Raw genomic sequence first — 12,160 nt, forward strand, 5'->3', positions numbered from 1 at the left:
GCGTAACTGTAGGAAAAACTAATGATGAGAATCAGTAAACATTAAGGTTTAGTCACAATATCATTGAAAGGAAAAACCTCAGAACAAGTAAAAACTCTTAGGCAGCTGACAAGTTTGGTTACAGAAAATCGAGGGAAATGAGAAGTATAATGCATATGGATAAAAGAGCTATTGAAAAGACGAAAGGTTCGTTAACAGAAAAAAAAAGAATTTGATAAAGAAACAGATTTAATAGTTGTTTTGCCTGGAGTGCAATACCACACTATATGAATCAAAAGCCGGCCGAAGTGGCCGTGCGGTTAAAGGCGCTGCAGTCTGGAACCGCAAGACCGCTACGGTCGCAGGTTCGAATCCTGCCTCGGGCATGGCTGTTTGTGATGTCCTTAGGTTAGTTAGGTTTAACTAGTTCTAAGTTCTAGGGGACTAATGACCTCAGCAGTTGAGTCCCATAGTGCTCGGAGCCATTTGAACCATTTTTTTTAATCAAAAAATGGTTCAAATGGCTCTGAGGACTACTTAAACCTAACTAACCTAAGGGCATCACACACATCCATGCCCGAGGCAGGATTCGAACCTGCGAGCGTAGCGGTCGCGCGGTTCCAGACTGTAGCGCATAGAACCGCTCGGCCACCCCGGCCGGCCTTTACGAATCACGGGCAGTCGAAAAGAAATGGGAACGATAAGAATTGGGGAAAAGAAGAAGATAAACAAAATGGCAGTGCACTTTATGTCTTTCTTCTTCTTCTGTCATGCGTTAGGCAACACTTTGCCTTTTGTAGCTACATTTCATCGATCCACCATTCTGTTGGTCTTCCAGTACATGTTGTATCTTACGAAATATAATTCCAAAAATGTAGTTGTAACCTTGACTCCTCCAGTCGAAAGAGATGGGATATCCATTTTTGCCTATCTTCTTCAACCTTTTCGCTTACATAAATATTTTCAATCCCTTCATAATATTCACTTTTCTTTTATGATTAAATTTTGTCTATCCTGTTATGTTCCTAAGGAATTTTCTTTTCGTTGTCCTGCAATATTACTTTCTTTTTTTCAATATCTAGTATTCACATCCAGACAGCAATATTGGTGCCAAAATAACTTTATAAAATTTTTAAAAACATTGTAAATTTGTTGTAAGTTCCTGTGGGACCAAACTGCCGAAGTCATCGGTCCCTAGGCTTATACACTACCTAATCCAACTTACACTAACTACCGCTAAGGACAACACACACACCCATGCTCGAGGGAGGACTGGAAGAATCTCCGATGGACGGAAGGGGGGGGGGGGGGGGGGAGCCACGCGAACCGTGGGAAGGCGCCTTAGACCACGGGGCTACCGCAAGCGGCCCTCAAAATTTAAGATACGTTTCTGGTATAGCATTATTTTGAAAAGATATTTTGTGGTACCATTTAGTTCGTTGAGCTTGTCCATTTTGTCTTCGAAATGAGGATATCCTCTGTACGTCAGAATGGTGTCTAAAAATTTAAATCTTTTTTTGCCACAGAAAGCCCTGGCTTTCGTTTTTCGTGTGGGAATTGACATATTGTGTGTCTGACATAATTTGTGCGTTTCGTAGGCAGCACTCTATAGTCCATCTTCATTGTTCGAGATTAAAACTTGATCAACTGCAACCAACATCGTCATTATATAATCTTTTTGGTTAAAATCGTATTTTCTTAACATCAGATTACATGTGATGAGAACGCACACTGTAAACCACTATCAGAATAGTTTAAATCAGGCTTTGCCGAGAGTAATAAATATTGTCCGGTGCTAACTTTTGTTACTAAAAAAAGCATTTTCTTTATTACGACAGGGAATCCATTGCGCTGACATGCGACAGCACCGTCACCATCAAGCAGTGACAATTTTGACGCGGATTCTTTTGTATTCATAGTACTCGTCTGCGTGTTGTACACCAAGCAACTTGATCTGAATACTACTCTGGAACTTTTCGCAAGCATTATGCAGCATCAAAGAGTCTACAGGTTACAGTGAAAGGAAAATATTCTAGGTTATTAACTCTACACACCAGGACCCGCGGTGTTGGCCGTCGAATGGCGCTAGCTGCGCAGCATTTGTGCACCGCCGCCGTCAGTGTCAGCCAGTTTGCCGTGGCATACGGAGCTCCATCGCAGTCTTTAACACTGGTAGCATGCCGCGACAGCGTCGACGTGAACCGTATGTGCAGTTGACGGACTTTGAGCGAGGGCGTATAGTGGGCATGCGGGAGGCCGGGTGGACGTACCGCCGAATTGCTCAACACGTGGGGCGTGAGGTCTCCACAGTACATCGATGTTGTCGCCAGTGGTCGGCGGAAGGTGCACGTGCCCGTCGACCTGGGACCGGACCGCAGCGACGCACGGATGCACGCCAAGACCGTAGGATCCTACGCAGTGCCGTAGGGGACCGCACCGCCACTTCCCAGCAAATTAGGGACACTGTTGCTCCTGGGGTATCGGCGAGGACCATTCACAACCGTCTCCATGAAGCTGGGCTACGGTCCCGCACACCGTTAGGCCGTCTTCCGCTCACGCCCCAACATCGTGCAGCCCGCCTCCAGTGGTGTCGCGACAGGCGTGAATGGAGGGACGAATGGAGACGTGTCGTCTTCAGCGATGAGAGTCGCTTCTGCCTTGGTGCCAATGATGGTCGTATGCGTGTTTGGCGCCGTGCAGGTGAGCGCCACAATCAGGACTGCATACGACCGAGGCACACAGGGCCAACACCCGGCATCATAGTGTGGGGAGCGATCTCCTACACTGGCCGTACACCACTGGTGATCGTCGAGGGGACACTGAATAGTGCACGGTACATCCAAACCGTCATCGAACCCATTGTTCTCCATTCCTAGACCGGCAAGGGAACTTGCTGTTCCAACAGGACAATGCACGTCCGCATGTATCCCGTGCCACCCAACGTGCTCTAGAAGGTGTAAGTCAACTACCCTGGCCAGCAAGATCTCCGGATCTGTCCCCCATTGAGCATGTTTGGGACTGGATGAAGCGTCGTCTCACGCGGTCTGCACGTCCAGCACGAACGCTGGTCCAACTGAGGCGCCAGGTGGAAATGGCGTGGCAAGCCGTTCCACAGGACTACATCCAGCATCTCTACGATCGTCTCCATGGGAGAAGAGCAGCCTGCATTGCTGCGAAAGGTGGATATACACTGTACTAGTGCCGACTTTGTGCATGCTCTGTTGCCTGTGTCTATGTGCCTGTGGTTCTGTCAGTGTGATCATGTGATGTATCTGACCCCAGGAATGTGTCAATAAAGTTTCCCCTTCCTGGGACAATGAATTCACGGTGTTCTTATTTCAATTTCCAGGGGTGTACAATTGGTGCCTCGTCGACACTGAGTACGTAGTGAAACATGCAGAAGAAGAGAAATGGAACGTTTATCAAAATATTATCGCCTTACCACAATGGGTAAGTCCGTGCGCTGGATCGCGAAATTACATAGCAAATGGGTTACCCACTACTGACATTGGAAATGAAGCATTGTAACAAGAACAGAAGTTTTGGAAGCACAAAACTCAGGAACTGTAATAAAATTATTGGAACACAATTTTTATATGATTATGAATTGCATAACAAGAAATCTATAAGAAAATAGCAGTGATGCAAATTCTAGACACACAACCTAAGGAAGGTACTAAAAACGCTACATTAGGATTATTGTAGGGCTGTGAATATAAAACAGGAAATTTATAACCAAAAATACTAGAAAGAAAGTACTGCAAAATAATGGGAGAAAATGAGTCAAAAGATAGTTAGAAGATGAAAGTTTATAAGTGCATTTGCCACAATATAATGAAAACTATCGGAGTTTACGCAAAGCTAAGGGCTGAATGTTTTGGACATCTTTGTATTATGAGTGACGCTTTTTTTTTAAATTTTACTAAGAGAAACGACAATACCTACTACCATATGATATTATGTATTGTGAACTGTGGCGGGTAAATCTTATGAATTTTTTAAATAGGATCAAGGATTTAACCGATGAACTGCAAGATGCAGGTGTGCCAACGCCTTGCAGCTAAGAGAGCTCACTGCGCTGGGGAAATAGTGTTAACTCGTAAAGAGAGTGATTATGCCAAGATGTTTTGATTTAAATACTTTTGAAGCAGGCAGATTTAATACCAGTTTCAATTTTAAAATTTCTAATTCTCACATGGCTATGATGTAAAAAACGTACTGTATCTGTTAAATCCTGGTCCGATGTAAGAGACTTCCTGAAGGCGCTGATCAGATCAAGTTTAATAAATAGGTAAGTCTAAAAGTTAGCTCCCTTCTTTAACATCCGTAATTCTGCCCAGGACATATTCGCTTTTTTTCTGATATGATAGGAACATATTTCGTTCTGGTTCCCAACTTCTACTCTATCATAATTTTTACATTAAAACGCCAAAGCTTGGCAACCGATGTATATTTTTTGTTGACTCGAGCGGCGACAGATCCGGTACAGGTTTTTCTACTGTCCTTCGAACCATGTCGTTTACATCGTAGCAACGGATAAAGCTTTCACAAAACAACAGGACGTCCATTAATTCCATATAATAGTCTACCTTCTTATAACATTTGAGCGCACAAGTTTGAAACACAGAAACGGCGTCCGTAAGAAGAACACAAAAACGTGTGTTTCTTGCACTTAAAATCCGGATGAAGCTAGGTTATTGACATCGAGTTGTCAATTTTATTGTAAGAATGCAGTTCTTAATTATTTGATTCAGTTTAAACCTCTTTCCGCGCATTTAATTCACGTAAGAACGAATTTTAAGTGCTACACTTAGCTCTACTTCAAACCATTCTCTCTCGACAAAGGATAAAGCTTACTGGACAAAAAAAGAAATCGGTTAAGCTTCATACAATTAACTTCACGCAAAGTTTGAACCAGTTTAAAGTATAGCAGTGGAGTGCTTCAAAAACCTACCAGAAAAAACGTGTTTTCTTGCATGTTTTTGTGCACAAAATCCGAACGGTACACATACAAATGGTGTCATTACCGGAGCATTAAATTTGTCACAGTCAATATCTTTTGCAAAAGGCATTAATCAGTTCGCACAATCTGCCTGGGCGCCAGCCCCGCTTCGTCGTTCAAATCTTTCTTAGTATACTGTAACATAGCTACAGTAACATAGATGTTCGAATGGCTATACAAATGGCTGCTGGTCCAGGTTAAACCAAAAACTTTTTACCCCCTTTTCATAGCTCAAATAGAAACCGAGCACCAAGACCCCCAATACGGTGACTCTGCGATCGACCTTTACAGACAAACACTGGCGGAAACAAATATCGCAGCGTCAAGAACGAGTTCTGCAACAGAAACGAAATTTGGCAGGGTGTTCCACATTTGAAAGATGATGTCTGTTCAAATTTCGTGCCAGGCGCTAGTGGCACCACTATGAGGATGCAAATCAAGTTTGCTTTAAATATACTATGTAACGGTCGTGAGCGTTAATTGTCTTTTATACTGGACTTGGTGAGTTGATGTTAGTCAAGAATTTCTTTAAGGCGATAAACCGTGTCAACACCTCACTATGGACGAGGTCGTGTCATAGAGCTACAAGCAGCTGGTTGTTCCTTCCGCAGCATTTCAGAAAGACTTGCCGGGAATATAGCCGCTGTACATGATTGCTCACAGCGGTGAACACGAGAATGTAAGGTGGCAAGGAGAACGGGCTCCGGCCGACCACGTGGCACCATCGGGAGGAAATACCATCGTGTTTGGTGTACGGTTCTGTCCCTTCGTACTGCATCTACAGCAGCAATTTGAACACCAGTTGGTACCACAGTGACACAACGAACTGTTACAAAGCGATTACATCAAAGGAAGCTCCGAGCTAGACAGCCTGTAACGTGCATTCCACCGGCCCCAAACCACCACCATTTGCAGCTCAGTGGTGGCCGATGCCAGTGATGGCGCTGTGTTGGTTAGGAGGAGGCTAGTTGAGAGCCTCCACACAACCTGTCTGGGTGGTAGACACACTGGACCTACACCTGTAGTTATGGTCTGGGGTGCGATTTCGTATGACAGAAGGAACACTCTCGTGTTTGTCCCACGCACCCTGGCTGCAAATTTGTAAGTCAATCTACATCTACATCCATACTCCGCAAGCCTCCCGACGGTGTGTGTCGGAGGGTACCTTGAGTACCTCTATCGGTTCTCCCTCCTATTCCAGTCTCGTGTCGTTCGTGGAAAGAAAGATTGTCGGTATGCCTCTGTGTGGGCTCCAATCTCTCCGATTTTATCCTCATGGTCTCTTCGCGAGATATACGTAGGAGGGAGCAATATACTGCTTGACTCCTCGGTGAAGGTATGTTCTCTAAACTTCAACAAAAGCCCGTACCGAGCTACTGAGCGTCTCTCTTGCAGAGTCTTCCACTGGAGTTTATCTATCATCTCCGTAACGCTTTTGCGATTACTAAATGATCCTGTAACGAAGCCCGCTGCTCTCCGTTGGATCTTCTCCGTCTCTTCTATCAACCCTATCTGGTGCGGATCTCACACCGGTGTGCAGTATTCAAGCAGTGGGCGAACAAGTCTACTGTAAAATACTTCCTTTGTTTTCGGACTGCATTTCCTTAGGATTCTTCCACTGAATCTCAGTCTGGCATCTGCTTTACCGACGATTAATTTTATATGGCCATTCCATTTTAAATCACTCTTAATGCCTGCTCCCAGATAATTTATGTAATTAACTGCTTCCGGTTGCTGAGCTGCTATATTGTAGCACATTACACTTGTCTACATTGATATTCAATTGCCATTCCCTGCACCATGTGTCAATTCCTTGCAGATCCTCCTGCATTTCAGTACAATTTTGCATTGTTACAACCTCTCGATATACTACAGCATTATCCGCAAAAAGCCTCACTGAACTTCCGATACTATACACAAGGTCATTTATATATATATTGTGAATAGCAACGGTCGTACGACACTCCCCTGCGGCACACCTGAAATCACTCATATTTTGGAAGACTTCTCTCCATTGAGAATGACATGCTGCGTTGTGTTATCTAGGAACTCTTCAATCCTATCACACAATTGGTCTGATAGTCCACATGCTCTTACTGTGTTCATTAAACGACTGTGGGGAACTGTATCAAACGCCTTGCGGAAGTCAAGAAACACGGCAGCTATCTGTGAACCCGAGTCTATGGCCCTCTGAGTCTCGTGGACGAATAGCGCGAGCTGGGTTTCACACGATCGTCTTTTTGGAAACCAATGCTGATTCCTACAGAGTAGATTTCTAGTCTCCAGAAAAGTCATTATACTTTCGACCTGTTGTGTCATGAACAGCATTCCAGGGGCTGTTTTCCAACTGGATAACTCTATCGCACATACTGCTGTCGACATGTTGCCTTGGCCTGGTCGATCACCAGATCTGTCTCCAATCGAGCACATATGGGACATCATCGGACGAAAACTCCAGCATCATTCACAAACAGCCTTAATCGTCCCTGTGTTAACCGAGCAGGTACAATAGGCATGGAACTCCATCCCAGACACTGACAAAAAAATGGCTCTAAGCACTATGGGACTTCACATCTGAGGTCATCAGTCCCCTAGACTTAGAACTACTTAAACCTAACTAACCTAAGGACATCACACACATCCATGCACGAGGCAGGATTCGAATCTGCGACCGTAGCAGCAGCAGCGGGATTTTGCACTGAAGCGCCTAGAACCGCTCGGCCATAGCGGCTGGCCCACACACTGACATTCGGTCCTGTACAACATACTGCTTACATACAACATTCTGGCGGTCACACCGATTATTAATGTATTTGCATTTCGCATTTCCAATGGCTTATCTCATGCTTACATTAACCTGTGATCTTGCGATGTTAATCATTAAATATTTTACCTAGACCAATGTATTTTCGAAATTTGGTTACTCTATATTAATTACTTTTTGGTGTTACGATATTTTTCCGTCAGTGTATTTGTCAGAGCGCTTCCGCACTGTAACGACAACCCTTCTTTCTCTATAGCTTACAACCATTTTTCTGAAAATTTCGAACATCCTGCACCATTTTACACCATCGAACGCTTTTTCCGGGCCGACAAACCCCATAATGCGACAAGGTGTTTCTCAAGTCTTGCTTCCACTATCAAGTGCAAAGTCCTAACAGCCCTCTGTGTTATGATTCTCGTCGTCAGTTGTTATGATGACAGGTGGCCAATGCTAAATAGAAACATATATTGCAGGTTTGGCAGTGAAGTCAGTAAGGAGCTGGCTGCATAGTCTGTGTCTGCAACGACTGAAATAATTAGTAGTCGTTGGTAAAAAATAATATATATTGTACTTAACTTGTGTTACAGGCTTCTTCATATGCTGCACACATATAATTACAAACATATCTAGAGAGGCATTACTTATGCCATACTTGACTAAGCGCCTTGTTAGAGGTTGCTTCCTATCAGCTGAAGGCTATGCTACCTTCCTAGTTGAAGTCCCGAGCAAGAGTGGACTTGAGCTCGCTAGATACTAATTGTCAGAAGTCGCGGAGCTGCGCTAGTCGCGACTCGCGGGTCCAGCGATATTTGTTACGGACCGCATTCGATATCTGCAACACCTAACAAGTGCGGTATTGAACGTTGATACCACACTCTGATCGTCACCTAACAGTTCTTCAGTTTTCTTCCCATTCTTCTGTACATAACTTTGGCAGCAACTTGGATGCATGAGCTGTTAACCTGATTGTACGGTAACTGTCGCACTTATCTGCTATAGCTATGTTTGGTATTGTGTGGGTGATATTTTTCCGAAACTCTTATGGAATTTGTTCAGTTTAATAGATTGTACATGCCAACTTGAATAGTCGTTTGGTTTCCACTTCTGCTAATAAACTTAGAAATTCGGAAGGGATAATATATATGTCTATTGCCTTATTTGATTGTATTCTTCCACAGATGAGTTAAAGCCTGAATTTAATATTGGATCCGTTACGTATTCCAGTCACTTCAGTTTCTTGGTTCATCACGCAAGCAGATAATTCCTCTCTCTCATAGAAATCTACGGTGTATTCTGTTCCCCTATGTGCTTTCTACTCTACGTTTAACAGAGAAATTACTCCTGCGCTCTTCATGTTTACACCTTTGCTTCTAATTTCATCAGTGATTGTTTTGACTTTTCTATTTGCTGAATCAGTCCTTCCGACAACCATTGCTTTATTTTTTTTGAAGTTTGACAGTTTTTCTATAGCAGATTTGCCTTTGCTTTCATTGGACTTCAAATTTATTTCGTTCCTAAGTGACTTATATTGATGTATACCTATTTTATCCTGAGAATTTTTGTTCTCTATTCTTTGAGCGATCAGTTGATTTCTTCTGTTAGCCAAAGTTTCTTCGCATGTCCTTTCGTTGTGCCTACATTTTTCAGGCGATTTCTGTAACGTATTGTGGCCGTGCGGTTCTAGGCGCTACAGTCTGGAACCGCGGGACCGCTACGGTCGCAGGTTCGAATCCTGCCTCGGGCATGGATGTGTGTGATGTCCTTAGGTTAGTTAGGTTTAAGTAGTTCTAAGTTCTAGGGGACTGATGACCTCAGAAGTTGAGTCCCATAGTGCTCAGAGCCATTTGAACCATTTTTTTGTAACGTATTGGGCATAAACAGGAGGAAAGAACATTATAGCACGATTACGCGATTGCCAAGCAGTCTGTGGAAGCAATCGCAGCCTTTAAAATGTCTGGTGGTATGTGTTCAGAATGGTTTAAGGGGGAACGACGATCTTACTCTTAGGTGACAAAAGACATGGTGTGGGGCGGCGAGTGGAATAATCCCCTTGTTCAAGAGCCTGAAAACTATTTTTGCTGTCATACTGACCATAATTTCCAGTCTGCAAGTCCACATTATTCTTGTGCTCACTGAAAGAAAATGTTCCTGCTAATTAATTATTCTGCGGGATCAGGGACTATGTCTATGAATAAAAGTTTTGAGTTATAATTGACCAATATATTCTGTAATAGTTCACACATACAACCTTGATGATATTCCTGATAATAATAATAATATCCCTGTCTGAAGCAGCCCAAGAGTTCCTACATAAGAGAACGCAGCATGTCACTCTCAATGGAGAGAAGTCTTCCGAAGTAAGAGTGATTTCAGGTGTGTCGCAGGGGAGTGTTGTAGGTCCGTTGCTTTTCACAATATATATAAATGACCTTGTGGATAACATTGGAAATTCACTGAGGCTTTTTGCGGATGATGCTGTAGTATATCGAAAGGTTGTAACAATGGAAAATTGTACTGAAATACAGGAGGATCTGTAACGAATTGACGCTTGATACAGGGAATGGCGATTGAATCTCAATGTAGACAAGTGTAATGTGCTGCGAATACATAGAAAGAAAGATCCTTTATAATTTAGCTACAATATAGCGGGTCAGCAACTGGAAGCAGTTAATTCCGTAAATTATCTGGGAGTAGGCATTAGGAGTGATTTAAAATGGAATGGCCATATAAAATTAATCGTCGGCAAATCAGATGCCAGACTGAGATTCAGTGGAAGAATCCTAAGGAAATGCAGTCCGAAAACAAAGGAAGTAGTTTACAGTACACTTGTTCGCCCACTGCTTGAATACTCCACACCGGTGTGAGATCCGCACCAGATAGGTTCGATAGAAGAGACAGAGAAGATCCAACGGAGAGCAGCGGGCTTCGTTACAGGATAATTTAGTAATCGCAAAAACGTTACGGAGATGATAGATAAACTCCAGTGGAAGACCCTGCAAGAGAGACGCTCAGTAGCTCGGTACGGGCTTTTGTTGAAGATTCGAGAACATACCTTCACCGAAGAGTCAAGCAGTATATTGCTCCCTCCTACGTATGTCTCTCGAAGAGAGCATGAGGATAAAATCAGAGAAATTTGAGCCCACACAGAGGCATACCGACAATCTTTCTTTCCACGAACAATACGAGACTGGAATAGAAGGGAGAACCGATAGAAGTACTCAAGGTACCCTCCGCCACACACCGTCAGTTGGCTTGCGGAGTATGGATGTAGACGTAGATATAGATTAGTAGTTCAGAGGTTATCTCTACGGTAAGTGCCAAGTAAAATGATCTATCGCCCTGGCTTCTAATCATCCAAATTAATTGCTCGCCACAAAAGTGGTAAATAATTTCAGTACTTGCCACGCGGTTTTGTCAACATAGCGGGCGGCACCCAAACAGTTACTTCCGTGCAATCTAAGCGATCCAGGGCGTTGTGTAGCCCTCGCCAGTCCACTTCCTACTTCTACCGAACACGTTTGGTAGGTACCTAGCTCTGACGTCATCCGAGGCAGCGCGTAAGCCAGCGTTTGAGTGACACGGGCAGATTGATAGCTCATTGCGAAGTGTCTCTCCCTTCACTGCCTCTCTCGCCGTATTTATATATGGACACAGCGGACGGCCGGACAGAACATATACTGACAACCGCTCTAGGCACAGTCGGCAGCATCTAAATGCCCTGGGTCACGTTTTATTTAACAACTCTGTTGTGTATCACTTTACAATTTTCATAATTTTTTAGTTATTGCAAAACTTTCAGCTCGATTTCATTTAAACTTTGCCGGTTATAATTTTTAGAACGGAACCGACAGTAGAACACGACCTCTGAACTACTTCCTTAAGACTTCTTGGGTTGATTGTTATTTACACTAAATTCTTAAAACTTGGTACAGCTCTGTTATTTAATGACTGCAGTAAAGTGCTGCTACAGAACTTTCTATCATAAATAAAAATGATACGTAACCTACCGTGAATAAGGACACTTCTGTTCCAAATTTTCCAACGCCCTTGCCGCAGTGGTAACACCGGTTCCCGTCAGATCACCGAAGTTAAGCACTGTCGGGCTGGGCTAGCACTTGGATGGGTGACCATCCAGTCTGCCGGCGCTGTTGGCAAGCGGGGTACACTCAGCCATTGTGAGGCAAACTGAGGAGCTACTTGACTGAGACGTAGCGGCTCCGGTCTCGGAAACTGACATACGGCCGGGAGAGCGGTGTGCTGATCACATGCCCCTCCACATCCGCATCCAGTGACGGCTATGGGCTGAGGATGACACGGCGGCCGGTCGGTACCGTTGGGCCTTCATAGCCTGTTCGGGAGGAGTTTTAGTTTAGTTAGAAATTTAGTTTTTAGTAATTTACTTGGAAACTATAACT

General features: G+C 43.8%; 1 pseudogene; it reads left to right on the plus strand.

Annotated features, from left to right (window-relative positions):
- Positions 1-11,782: 11,782 nt before the first annotated feature.
- On the plus strand, positions 11,783-11,899 carry LOC126238207 (5S ribosomal RNA; annotated as a pseudogene).
- The last annotated feature ends 261 nt before the right edge of the window (positions 11,900-12,160 follow it).

Source organism: Schistocerca nitens, chromosome 2 (assembly GCF_023898315.1).
Source record: "Schistocerca nitens isolate TAMUIC-IGC-003100 chromosome 2, iqSchNite1.1, whole genome shotgun sequence".
Taxonomy (NCBI): Eukaryota; Metazoa; Arthropoda; class Insecta; order Orthoptera; family Acrididae; genus Schistocerca; species Schistocerca nitens.